We start from the raw sequence: 13639 nt of genomic DNA on the forward strand, positions 1-13639 counted from the left end.
CCCAGCCTCTGAGTTATATATACTTACAGCAGTTAAGTGCAAACCTGTCAGAGATTCTCTTGACCTTACAGGGGAAAGACAAAGCACCCCTCCCACAGCCCACAGTCAGTGTGCACACAAACTTTGGGGTTCAAAACAATAAGTATTTATTATGTAAATCACGTGAATAAGAATTATCATCATAAACCTGGATACCTCAACAGTTACAACCAAAATTGACCTGATTAAGCAATATACCCCAAACACTTTTCATTGCACATCCCTAACCAATTGGTTTAAAACTCCATATTTACCATGTAACATTACATCAGCATTGCTTAGTTTGACGCTGAGTCACATAACACTTCCCCTTACCTGAGGAATAGAAGGTATCCAAATTTGCATCAACACCGAAATCATGCTTCATAGCAACTAGTTTATCTCTCTGCACCTCCAAATTGGGTGGCGTTTTTATACCTTTGCTTCCTTAGTATCTTAAAGGAGCAGATGGGGTCTTACTCGATCGGCAGCCTGTCCTTGTAACAACAAGCTGAAAACAATGCATTCATGGGTAGCATCACAGAAATATTAATTAAGCCCTGTCTGTTAAACTCTGCTCGGCGGATGGAGTTCACAGAGTTTTTGCTACTCCGCTCTCTGCTTGGAATGTGGAGTTTAGAAAAAACTTGCCTGCGCAGCATAGTGGAATTTACCAGCGGCGGCTCTCAGTGCCATGTGCCATCACGCCTAGAGAAAAGCAATTACAACAATGTGTTTCACAAAAACACATACAATTGTACACTTGTACCTAAATCCATACACGTGGCTGTGTGTCCCGTCCACTCTTGTGGCGTCCTCGACCCCCGCTCGCTGTCTCTCCAGCAGTACTTTGTGCCTTCTCAGGCTCCTCCCACCAGATTCATCCAATCTGAATTATTCTGAATGAGATCACAGGCCGGGGGCACACACGACACACCCCTGACAAAGCACAGTCCGGGAGGCTCTCCTCAGCTGAAATCTGGTCACCGTCTTCGGCCCTGTTTTCCATTCTCCAGCTGCCTTGGACTGAGTGCAACCTCTTCTGGACAGGAAGAGTTGGGAGCCTGTCAGTGGACCGAGGGCTGGATCTGCAGTAAGAGTAGGTGAGTTCCTGTTGAGTTCAACAGTTTTTTATCGGATTCCGCACCCCGGAGGCCTATGGCAGTAGGAGTGAGATCCGTCCCTCACCGTCCACCTTACATTTTTTCCACTGTTGGCTCGCTTGTCCCAGCACAGTCCGAGGTACAGGGCTCTGGCAGAACACGTCTGCATTTTGATTTTACCTGGTGCAAAGACTGCATATTCCTGCCTCAAAGCGACAGATACTGTGATTAAGCGACATTGCGGTTGAGTCCTCTTACTTCGTGAGGTGGCGGAACACCGTGGAGTCTACAGCCATTTTTATGTGACTCTGTGGAATTCCGCGTAGTACAGCTCCATGAGCTCCGCCCACTCCTAATATTAATCTATTATTTTTCACTCTGTTAATCACAGAAATTGAATCGTGTTGTAGGTTATCCTACAAAGTAGCAGTCAAAGTTAATATTCAGCAAATGAATGGAATATACCCTGCTAGCAGAAATAATTCAGAACAGAAGATATCATTTTTTACAACGAAAACATGCCGGCAGCTAGCTTGAAATGAAACAAAGAAATTGACATTCATTCAGTCTTACTGAGTATACACAAAATGCCAGTCAATACTTACATGGAGAATATTGTCAAACGCTATTTTGCAAAGAGAAATCGCCTATCAGCAAAGACACAGGCCATTTGTAAGCCAAAGTTAAAAAGAAAGACTTAAACAGAGGGACAGACAATTAGAAGAATGTGGTCCTAAACTCTAACCTTCCCTGACCACCAGGCCAAGAAGAGTTGAGCCACACTGCTCATGCTTCAGAAAACTACAGAAAATGAACCTTTTCAAAGAATTATATATCTAGATCACAATGCCTTCACATACATTTAAATGCAATTCAGGGTGGCAGCACTCTACTGCGAGTAAGCATTATGATTTTCAACCTTCCACAGACTAATACCCCTGACCCGGACCACTGCTACTAACTTCCAGAAGGTGTTGCATACAATTCCAGAGAATGACTGGCTCAGTCGGATCTTTACACAGTCTAAGACTTTAATATTTATAACACACATAGGATATCGCAATCAAGGTATATTACATCAAGTACCCTTGATAGTATTGTGTGTCGCTCGGAAATGGTTACAAGAGGGCATGATGACACAAATGAAATAAAATTAAAGTAAGAACAATATCTACATATAACCATAGCTCTATTTGATGAATCATTACCTTCATTCTAACCATAACTGTTAGACTTGAACACCTAGCCACACTCTGACAATATATCTCTAAAGTCAATCATAAACATTATTTCAAGCCAAATCCATAAATGGCATCGTAACTATTATCTGTAATACTCAAAATACCAATTATTCCTAACTACAGCACTAAACATAACCAAATTACAATTATTTATAGATCTAATCCTAATTTGACCAGCATTCCTGACCACACGTAAACAGCCAGCAATTATCCTCAAATTTATTTTTAAGTATATCTTAAAGTATTTCCATAACCACGCCCCTCGACCTTTCCGAGACCGTTCTTTATTCCTGTGAGTAACTTATCAAACTATTATCCATAACTTTATTACTCACCGGATCATTACCAATATCCCTATTCACATTCATACTCGTATCCATAATGTTTATCTCTGAACGGGTTTGTAATCCTAATCATGCATTTCTACGCATAACCATTATCCCAAACTACATCCCGTTACATTACTATGAACATTACCCTCAATACTCACAATAACATTATCTCTAACCATATGACTAGTCTTAGCCATATTTATTATCCTTCAACACACCTGCAACCATATACCCAGTCTTAACTATTACCATATCCAAAGCCAAATTGTTCAGTGCATCCATAACTTTTATCCCTGTTCTTATACCTAAATGTAACTGCTCTCCGTTATACGGGTGAATCTCCCTCATCCTGACCAACCCATTACTCCGATGTAGATTCCATCATCCCTTTGATCATCCCTACAAATAACCATTCACAGCTATCCCTGTTCTTATACCTCAATTATCATTATAACTCTGTTTTTCAGAATCATTATTCTTATGTATATCCCAGATCCTAACCATAGCCATTACCTCTATGTACCGACCTCATCCTACCCATAACCACTGTCCTCAACTATACAGCTAGTATTATCGTCATTCACCGTTTTATATAGCGTAAGTGTCAGTGCGCTTTACAGGTAAAAGAACAATGGAGGACTGAAATCTCCTTACAGTGGAAGTGAAGAAAAAGATGAACATTAAATGTTAACGTAAACCAGCCACCCTGGTAGGATGCGTGTAGAAGTAGAGTTATAGGTGTGACCCTACCTGCATTCCTACTTCCATCTTTAAACATCCTCCAAACCATAAGACCAACCCTGTCTTTAAGCGTCAGCACCATCGGCCCCAATGTTGCTGCTAACCTTCGTCTTTGTTGCAACCATCATCCTAGCGTGACCCTTTTACCTGCCTCCCGGGGCCGCCCTGGCGCTGGTAGGAGCATGTGGTCGCTGCAGAGTGCAGCATCCCTGAGAGACAGAGGACCACGGCAGCCTGCCTTTCTTTGTCAGGTTTATTTTAATGAGCGCTTGTCTCCATCTGTGAGGAGACAGGAGGTGGGATGCAGCCTCGCATACAAACAGACCAATATCCATTCTCGCTGGCTATTAGAAATCCCCACAAAGATAAAACCCATTGAAATTACCGACTGTTTTAACTGCTGCAATAAAAAAATACACAGGGAAAAAAACGCTTTGGAGGAAATTAAAGAAATTAAGTGACATCTCTGCTGATGGCTGCAGAGTAAATTCCTTTCATTGGTAATTTCACTGGGGATGAGTTACATATGGCCTGGGGCTGGAAGGCACAGACAGACAATCAGAGAGAACCTCACAGCAAGAGGAAAGCAAGGGAAGGGGAGATAAACGGGCAGGGAGGGGAGGAAGGGGAAGAAGGGAGAGAGGACGCATATCAGTGAGGAAGAGAGAGAAGATGTAGTGAGGAGAAAGTGAACAAAGACACTGTGAGAAGCCAGCACAGTTAGAGGATGTCAAGAGAGATCGGATGACAGGCTGATGAGAAGAAAAAAGATAAAAGAGAATGAGGGGGGTGGGGGTGAGGAGTGTGGAAGGGGAAGGAGTGCACAGGTACGGAAAAAACTGCGTAAAGAGAAGGGGGTGGAGAATTGACAGAGAGAGACCATAGAGAGAGAAGGAGGCCGAGGAGAAACTTTCAAGGGGAAGGTGAAGGGAAAAGATAAAGAGGGGAGAAGATGGGAGAGGTAGAGGAGAAGAAATGACTGGAGAATTTGAGATAGAAGAAAGGAGTTTGAGAGAAGGGAAAGAGAGGATAGATATTGAGAGGAGGCAGGGAAGACACCGAGTTAAGAAGAAGCACTGGCAAAGCCAAGAGGTCCCACCTCGAGAAGGCAAGTGCTGTCTGCATATCCGCTTCTACCTACTACTCCCCTTCCAATCCCAAGTAAAAAATAACAAACTGATTGGCAGCATGTTGCAAAGTATGTGTTTGCATGCGTTGTGACACATATGTGGATATGTAAGCGCACAGTGGCCATCTAGGGATGCATACCAGTCCAAGATGGCAGCTGGGCAAACTCATGCATGTATCAAGGTACATACATGTGTGCTTATGAGTTGTTACACATGGTCATGTATGTGCTGTCATGCTGGATCAAGAACTGTGCAGTCTATAAAAGAAGAAAGACAAGAGGACCTCATTTCCCATCAGCACAGGAAATTACATCATGGCACCCTGCAGTCCCCCCCACCACCAGGCTTTACTTAATGTCAGCTGCAACACAGGTGTGCAGCTGGCACGCAAAAGGCAAGCCCACCTGCGCCGTCATTGCCTGGGAAGTGCCCAGCACCAGGAACCTTGGTCTGATCACCACCATGAAATACTACGCAGCACTTGATAGGCCGATTGACCCCAAACACTGCTCCCTCAACTACTGCTGGGCCTCACACCACAGTAGGTGCTTTCACCTGCATCCACTGCGAGTTCTCCAGCAGCTATCCACCTACACCCTTCATGCAAATACTAGCAACGTCCTCAGCACCCCCTCACAACACACAAGCCACACAACCTCCAACAATGCCTACACTGCACCGTACAGCACACGCCACAGCAAACCTGCATGTCAACACCCACTTGCATGCATGCTTCTGAACACATGTTCACTCAACAAATACACAGCCGAAATATGGGACCTGCTGAGCAGCGACGCACCCGACATCCTCTTCATCACATAGACCTAGCTTAATCCCTCATCAGCTCCCGACATCACCATGGCAATCCCAGTGGATTGCTTGACAGGACCTCCTTCAAAAGCCAGGAGGAGGACTCGCTATCATCTACAAGGAAGCCATCAAATGCACAACATCCACAGAGAACGCCACCCCATTCAACACCTGCACTTCAAGCTGCAAATCTCCAAAAACTTCACCCTGAACAGAACCCTCGCCTATTGACCACTCAGACCATGAGCCACCTTTACCAACCCCATTACTCACTTTGTTGCTCCACTCACCAGATTCCAGAGCCTACATTCTCCTTGGTGACCTCAAATTCCACCTGGAAGACTGAAACAACCCCTGCTCTACGGCACTCCTTGAAAGTTTGAGCAACATAGGATTCACCCAGCTCGTCTCAGAACCAACACACACTGAATGGCACATACTGGTCTTCATCTTCACCACAAGCACCAGCATCAAATACAACTCCATTACACCGCTCACATGGACCGACCACTTCATCATCCACCTCCAAATCACCACACTACAAGACAACACTGCTGCCAGGTTCAGCATAGCAAGCCGCAGCTTCGGCAAAATCACAGAAGCGAACTGGCTCAGCACAGATCAACCTAGCCCCACAGACAACCTCAACAAGGACATCAACAACTCGATCATGAACTGCACGGAATTCCTCACACTCATCAAACCTAACAAGCATAGTAGATCAAACAAGCAGGCTACCTGGTACACAGAAGACCTCCGAGACACCAAACAACACTGCAAACAGCTAGAAAGGAAATGGAGAGCATCCACAATACCACTGACAGAACGGCCTACAAGGCTACACAGATGCTAATACCAGCAAATAAGAGACACCAAGAAAAAATAACTAGTGGACCGCATCAAAGGAAGCTCCACCAGCTGTAAGGAGATCTTCTTGATCATCAAGCATTTCGTCTCCCCCTCAGCCTCTGTCAACAACATTGCTGACTCCGAACAACTCTACGACAACCTATCTAACTTCTTTCACAGGAAAATCACAAGCATCTACAGCAACTTCGCACACCAATCCAACCCAACCCAAGCTGCGCTAACCTACCCACCATCAACCAAGGCGGCTAACTGACCGAATGGACAACCCTCACCAGAAACAATACATCTGAATCATGCAGACCACACACTCAGGGGCCCCAATTGACCTATGCTCCCACCACACATACAACCTGGGAACATCACCAATCAGCACCACCCTGACCAACATCGTCAACACCTCTGTCAAGTCTGTTATTTTCCCAGATGAATGGAAACTTGCAGAAATCACCCCCCTCAAGAACCCCACAGTCGACCTGAATAAACTGAGCAACCTCTGACCCATCTCCCTGCTCCCCTATCTTGCCAAAGTGATTAAGAAGGCCATGAACAAGCAACTCACAACCTTCACTCTTTTCTAAACAACAATCAATCAGGATTCAAAAACAACCACAGCAACGAAACAGTACTCATTGCGGCCACCGACGACATTCGAATCATCCTGGACCGAGGAAAAACAGCAGCAGTCATCCTGCTTGACCTCTCCGTGGCCTTCGACATTGTCTCCCACAATACCCTCAACAGAAGTCTCCAAGAGATTGGCACACAAGGCTCCACTCTCAAACGGATCTGTTCCTTCCTCACTGTAAGAACCCAAAGTGTTAGGCTGACAACCGTCAAATCAGCGACCAAGAAACTGATATACGGAGTCCCACAGGGATTGACCCTCAGGCCCACCCTTTTCAACATATACATGACCCCACTCCCCAACATCATCCGATCACAAGACATCACCATAATTTCTTACGCCGATGACTCCCAACTCATCCTCTCCCTGACGGACAAGACAACCACCCCCAGAACTAACTTCACCAACTGCATCATCCTAGCAGACTGGATGAGAACCAGCTGCCTGAAGCTCAACTCCAACAGGACAGAAGTACTAGTGTCGGCAACAAGACCTCTCCATGAGCCTTCATCTGGTGGCTGTCAGAACTAGGACCAACACCCCAGACCACGCAAGAAATCTAGAGATCATCCTAGACGACAAGTTGAACATGATGGCTTAAGTCAACATAGTGTGTACCTCTTGCTTCCACATACTACGCATTTGACACATTAATGTTTTGTATGTTTTCCTTCATGTGTGAGTATCATTGTTATTCACTAACCAATGTGATGCACTGGAAGCAAGCTGTACAAAGTCTTGCCGCCCTAATCACTGACAAGTAGGTGCATTTAATGATGTTATGTTTTTTTTTCTTGATTACAGGTGGCTGTTTCAAGATGGACCAGTTTGCTAAGACCTATTTCTACCTTTAACATGGAATAACTCAGGACGATGATAATTTGGTGAGCCTGCTAACCCTGATGAAGGCGCAAGACCCTTCTCGGTCATAAAAGGGCCGAAACATGTTGGTTGAAGAGATGAGAGAGACATAATACCTTACCTCACTCAACTGTATTACTTTAATCCTGCCCGGTGTTCCTTTCAATAAAGTGATATCATTGGAGTTAGCACCATGGTAGTTTTATCACTGCATCTGGATCCCACCTCTATCCAGAAAATATATTTTTATGATCTCCCTCTTTCAGAGGTTGACAACATCTTGTTAGTACTATCAAACCAAGTGGGGATGGAATCGCCTATGATGAAGCATTCCACAATAATGTGGGTGAGGCCTTTCTGTCCATTAGTGGAGGATGTATGGTAGTTAGGTTCTTCCACTGATTCTTTTGTGGTAAAGAACCATGCACCTCACTCCCATTAGTACATTTTCTAGGCTCCAAGCCACTCACACTATGCACATCACCCCTAGTAATACTGTATATGGATTTAAGGCCACTGACACCATGAATGTAACTCCCAGTAGTACACTTTAAGGCCTCTACATCACTGATGCTATGCATATTACTGAAAGTGCCAATCTTTACAGGTTCCATGCCACTGACATGAATATCACACCCAGTACAATAGCTTACAGCCTCCATGCCACTGACACCATGTACTTTACTGCCAGTGCTACACCATGTGGCCTCCGTGCTACAGAGACCATGTGTGTTGCTGCTAGCACTACACCTCAAAGGCACCCTGTACTGATACCATGCATTACACCTGCATCATTACATCCATGTGTGTTACAGTATCTCTGGCAGCATGGGTATGCTACTGAAAATATATAATTTTAAATATTGTGGTACACAAATCTCAACAATGAAAATATTGACATGGTTAGTATATATAGAGAAGTAAAGGTTTACAAATCTTATCACCATATATATGTACCCTGTCATTATGTTTACCTTCAAGGTAGGTAGATGTTGTGTTAAGAATAGTCCATCTACACTTACTAATATAAACTTACTTACTCAACATTTTAGTTGCTGCTATTTCTGTGATTACATTTACGTCATGCAATATTTCTATCATTTATATTGTATAATACAACCAGCAGCATGCAAAACAGCAGTGGAAGTGGGTTCTATGATCATCCTGCACTATAGCTTCATAGTTTCTATTCACCGAAGACACTCACAGCCAGATAATACTCAGTACTACAACTTTATGGTTTCGGTACTCTCCAATACCATGTGTCTCTTGCCAAAAACCGCAGAAGCCTGCGAGCCATGCTCACTGACACCACATAGGTTGCATGCTGTATTTGTCCCTTAATCAATGACTTCACGCAGATCAACTCCCTGCAACAGAGTATGGTTTCTATTCACTAGCACCCTGAGTATTATCAATATTACACCTGTTGAGTTCAAATTATTGACCTCAAAGAGCACCCCCACCAGTACTACAGCCTAAGGGATCAAATGGTCGCTGAGAAGATGTAGGTAACCTCTATATCTTTCACGCTCACTGACACCATGCAGATCTCCCTCAACACTAACCTTATGGCTTCTACTGTGGAGACCGTGCAGATAATCCCTGTACGACAGTATTGTAGGTTTCAGACTCATTCGTATTAGCATCACTTCCATATTCACTGACACTGTGTGCAGTGGCACATGGTCATTTTACCAGAGAGAGGGGCGGAGGGCACACAAAAACACATACACCTCACTCACACCCATATATTCACACCCATTCACAACACTCACTACCAAATACACTTACATTCACACAAACACGCACAAAAGACAACTAAACGAACAAGTTACTTACCTTCGGTAACGATATATCTGTAAGAAACATTAGTTAATTAGATTCTTCACCTTAGAATATCCCCAGGCATCAGGCTGGATCCGGAAAGATTTTTCGTCAGCAATACCCTTTGCGCGTCGCTAGGCGTCGTCAGCGGCTCTGCGTCCGTCGTCGGCGTTGGAATGACGTCGGAGTACTTAGACGACGCCCTCGCGCGCCGACGTCAGTTCTTGTACATAGCATTCCGCGCAAGGAACGCAGAGCCATGCAAGAGACCGACACTGGTGCCAAAAAAGTCTAGGGCCCTGAAAAGGATAACCTTAACCCTAGATGTCGGTTCGCAGAACGGGGAGGATGGGTGGGTCGGTGAGGAATCTAGCTAACTAATGTTTCTTATATCATTACCGAAGGTAAGTAACTTGTTCATCTGAAAGAAACACGTTAGTTAGATTCCTCACCTTAGAATAGATACCCCAGCAATACCAACCCCGGTGGTGGGTCTGCGAACCAAGATCACACCAGAAAGTCCTGGAGAACTGAACGGCCAAAGAAGCCGTCTCTCCGGACTTGGCTGTCCAGGCAATAATGCTTGGCAAACGTGTGCAGCGAGGCCCACGTTGCTGCCTGACAGATGTCCTGCAAGGGGACTCCCCGACCCAGGGCAGTTGTCGCCACCGTGGCCCGAGTGGAATGAACCCTCAGCCCTACAGGAGATTCCTTTTTAGCCAAGGAATAACAAGCTTTGATACACAATACGACCCACCGAGAGATGGTTCGCTTGTGTACCGCCCTCCCCTTCTTAGCGCCCACGTAGCCCACAAAGAGCTGATCCTCCACCTGGAACTGCTTGGTGCGGTCCAAATAAAAGGACAGCTCCCGTTTTGGGTCCAGACGGTGGAGCCTCTCTTCCTCTTTCGAAGGATGCGGAGGCGGAAAGAAGGTGGGCAACGTGACAGACTGCCCGATGTGGAAGGCAGTCACCACCTTAGGAAGAAAGGAAGGAAGAGTCCGGAGAACAACTTTGTCCGGATGGACAGAAAGAAAAGGAGGCTTAGAAGATAGAGCATGGAGCTCACTCACCCTTCTAGCAGAGGTGATGGCAACCAGGAAAGCAGTCTTAAGAGTGAGAAGACGAAGGGGACAATTAAGAAGTGGCTCAAAGGGAGCGCACATCAGATATGTCAATACTAGGTTTAAATCCCACATAGGCATTACGAAAGGGACAGGAAGAAACATGTGAGTAATGCCCTTGAAGAAGCGAGAGACAACAGGGGATTTGAAAAGAGAAGGCTGATCAGGAAGCCGTAAGAAAGCAGAGATAGCTGAAAGATAACCTTTAAGAGTGCCCAGAGCAGAGCCCTGCTGGGCCATGGAAAGAAGAAAGAGGAGAACCTCAGAAAGAGGGGCGGAAAGGGGATCCACATCCTTTGCTGTGCACCATGCCACAAATTTGTTCCACCTGCAGGCGTATACCGATTTTGTGGAGGGACGCCTGCAGGCAAGAATCACATCACAGACTTCAGGAGGCAAGTCAAATGGCATCAACTGTTGTCGCTCAATCTCCACGCATGGAGTTGGAGACTGGACAGGTTCGGGTGGAGGACCGTCCCCTGCTGCTGCGACAGAAGGTCCTCCCGAAGAGGCAGTTGTATCGGGGGATCGATCCACAGATGGAGTAGCTCGGGATACCAGTACCTTCGTGCCCAATCCGGAGCCACCAAGATGACTTGGGCCCGGTCGCGCCTTATCTTCTTCAGCACTCTGGGCAGAAGTGGTATTGGCGGAAAGGCGTACAACAGACCGCAACTCCACTCGCGACGAAAGGCGTCCCCGAGCGAGTGCCGCCTTGGAAACTCCAAAGCGCAGAACTGCTGACATTGCGCGTTCTCTTCGGTGGCGAATAGATCTAACCAAGGCTCTCCCCACTACCGAAAGAGGCCTTGCGCCACGTCCGAGTTGAGACGCCATTTGTGATCCATCATGCACCGGCGGCTGAGTTCGTCTGCTCTGGCGTTCAGAGAGCCCGCCAGATGTTGAACCACCAGGGTGATGCCCTGATGTTCCAGCCATGTCCAGAGGCGCAGAGCCTCCTGACAAACGGTCCACTACCCCACCCCGCCCTGTTTGTTGCAATACCATATGGCGGTGGTGTTGTCCGTGAACACCTGCACTACACTTCCCCGGACAACGGGAAGGAATGCCTTCAGTGCAAGTCGGATCGCTCTCAGCTCCAAAAGGTTGATATGGAGCCGAGACTCCGCCGGAGACCAGAGTCCTCTGATCTCCGCCTCCCCCATGTGGCCCCCCCATCCCAGGAGTGACGCATCCGTCACTACTACGTGCTCCGGTTGGGGTAGGGAGAGGGATCTGGCTCTGACCCAATCGCAGTCCGTGAGCCACCACTGCAACTGTCTTGCAGTGCCCTCCGAGATCAAGACATGGTCGGACAGGTTGCCCCGATGCTGGGCCCACTGAAACTTCAGGTCCCACTGCAGAGCCCGCATTCGCCACCTGGCGTGATGCACTAACAGGATGAAGGAGGCCATCAGCCCCAGAAGCCGCAGCACCAACCTGACCGAAACCCGGTGTTAGAATCCGGGTTCTCTGGTTGGCACAGGTAGGTACTTGTGACAAGCAGGGAACCTTTCCTCTAGTCAGGGTAAGGGGTTACACTCCTAAAATAACCCCTGCTCACCCTCTAGGTAGCTTTGCGCGAGCAGACAAGGCTTATCTCAGAGCGTTATAGGTTAAGCATTTGTGAACACATACAGTAACCAAGTGACAACACTACAGATGGACACCACACAGGTTTTTATATTAAAAATAAGGATTCTTTATATAGATTTACCACAAGACCATTAAACGACCAAAATACACTTTACTGTTACTTTAGATGGTAGAAGTTTGCTTAGTTCTCTTAAGTTCTTAAATGCAACACTTTAAGTCAATGTACCTTAGATGCGACACGCAGGGCAACGAAAGTGTTGCAACGATGCTGATGCGATGAAGTTTTTGGTGCCAAGAAATAAAGACGTGAAGATCTTCCAGATACGTTACGCTTCTCCGATGTTGTGAGAAGACTCGACTCGATGCGTCAGCTACAGCGGCATCACCCCTTTACGTGATGCGACATCAGCGGCCTTGGCAGCGACACTCTTCTCCGTCGTTTGCGAGACGCTTCCGCTCGATGCGATGCTGCAGCGGCGTCACCTCTTTACGCGATGCGACGACAGCAGCTCCGACGGCGGCACGCTTCTCCGTGGATGCGAGGCGCTTTTCTTGATGCGGTGCAATGCGACAACTACGATGGCTGCGATGGCGACACACTTCTTCCTCGATGCAAGACTCTTTTCTTGATGCGGTGCAATGCGTCAGCTACGATGGCGACACGCTTCTTCGGCATTGCGAGACACTTCGGGAATGATGCGAGACGCTTCCGCTCGATGCGATGCTGCAGCGGTGACACCCTTTGCGAGATGCGACGACAACAGCTCTGACGGCGGCACGCTTCTCATTCTCGAGTCGCGCTTCCAGCTCCTTGCGACACGCAGTCCCTCAGAAGGCCCAACAACAGCAGCAGGCACTTCCAAAAGACTCTGGGGAGCTGGGGGTGAAGTCCACTGGTCCTGGGACTTCGTTCAGGGGGCAATCTCAGTACAAGCCCTTGGAGATCTTTTAAGCACAAGTTGAATTAAAGTCTTTGTAGTCTTTTCTCCTCTCCTTTCAGCAGCAAGGCAACCACTGCAGGCCAATCCCCCAGGTCAGGGACAGTACTCCTCCTTACAGCTTTCCCAGTTCCTTCTCCTCAGGCAGAGGTTCTTCTTGTCAAGCAGGATCTAATTTCTTGGGAGCAGGGTCCCAATACTTATACCCCTAATTTCTTTGTTCCTATGGGGTAGAGGGGCCTTTGCCCAGTCCAAACCAGTTCTTGAGCACTTTGTTGACATGACTCTGCCTTTCTATTCAGGGTGTAGGGCAGAGACATCAGCCGCTCCACAGGAGGTGGAGCCAGCATTGTGGTGGCAGAGCACAGCCCTATTCAGAGTCCAGGTGCACTCCTCCCACCCATCTGGATGTCAATCTCTCT

Source organism: Triturus cristatus, chromosome 12 (assembly GCF_964204655.1).
Source record: "Triturus cristatus chromosome 12, aTriCri1.1, whole genome shotgun sequence".
NCBI classification, from domain to species: Eukaryota; Metazoa; Chordata; class Amphibia; order Caudata; family Salamandridae; genus Triturus; species Triturus cristatus.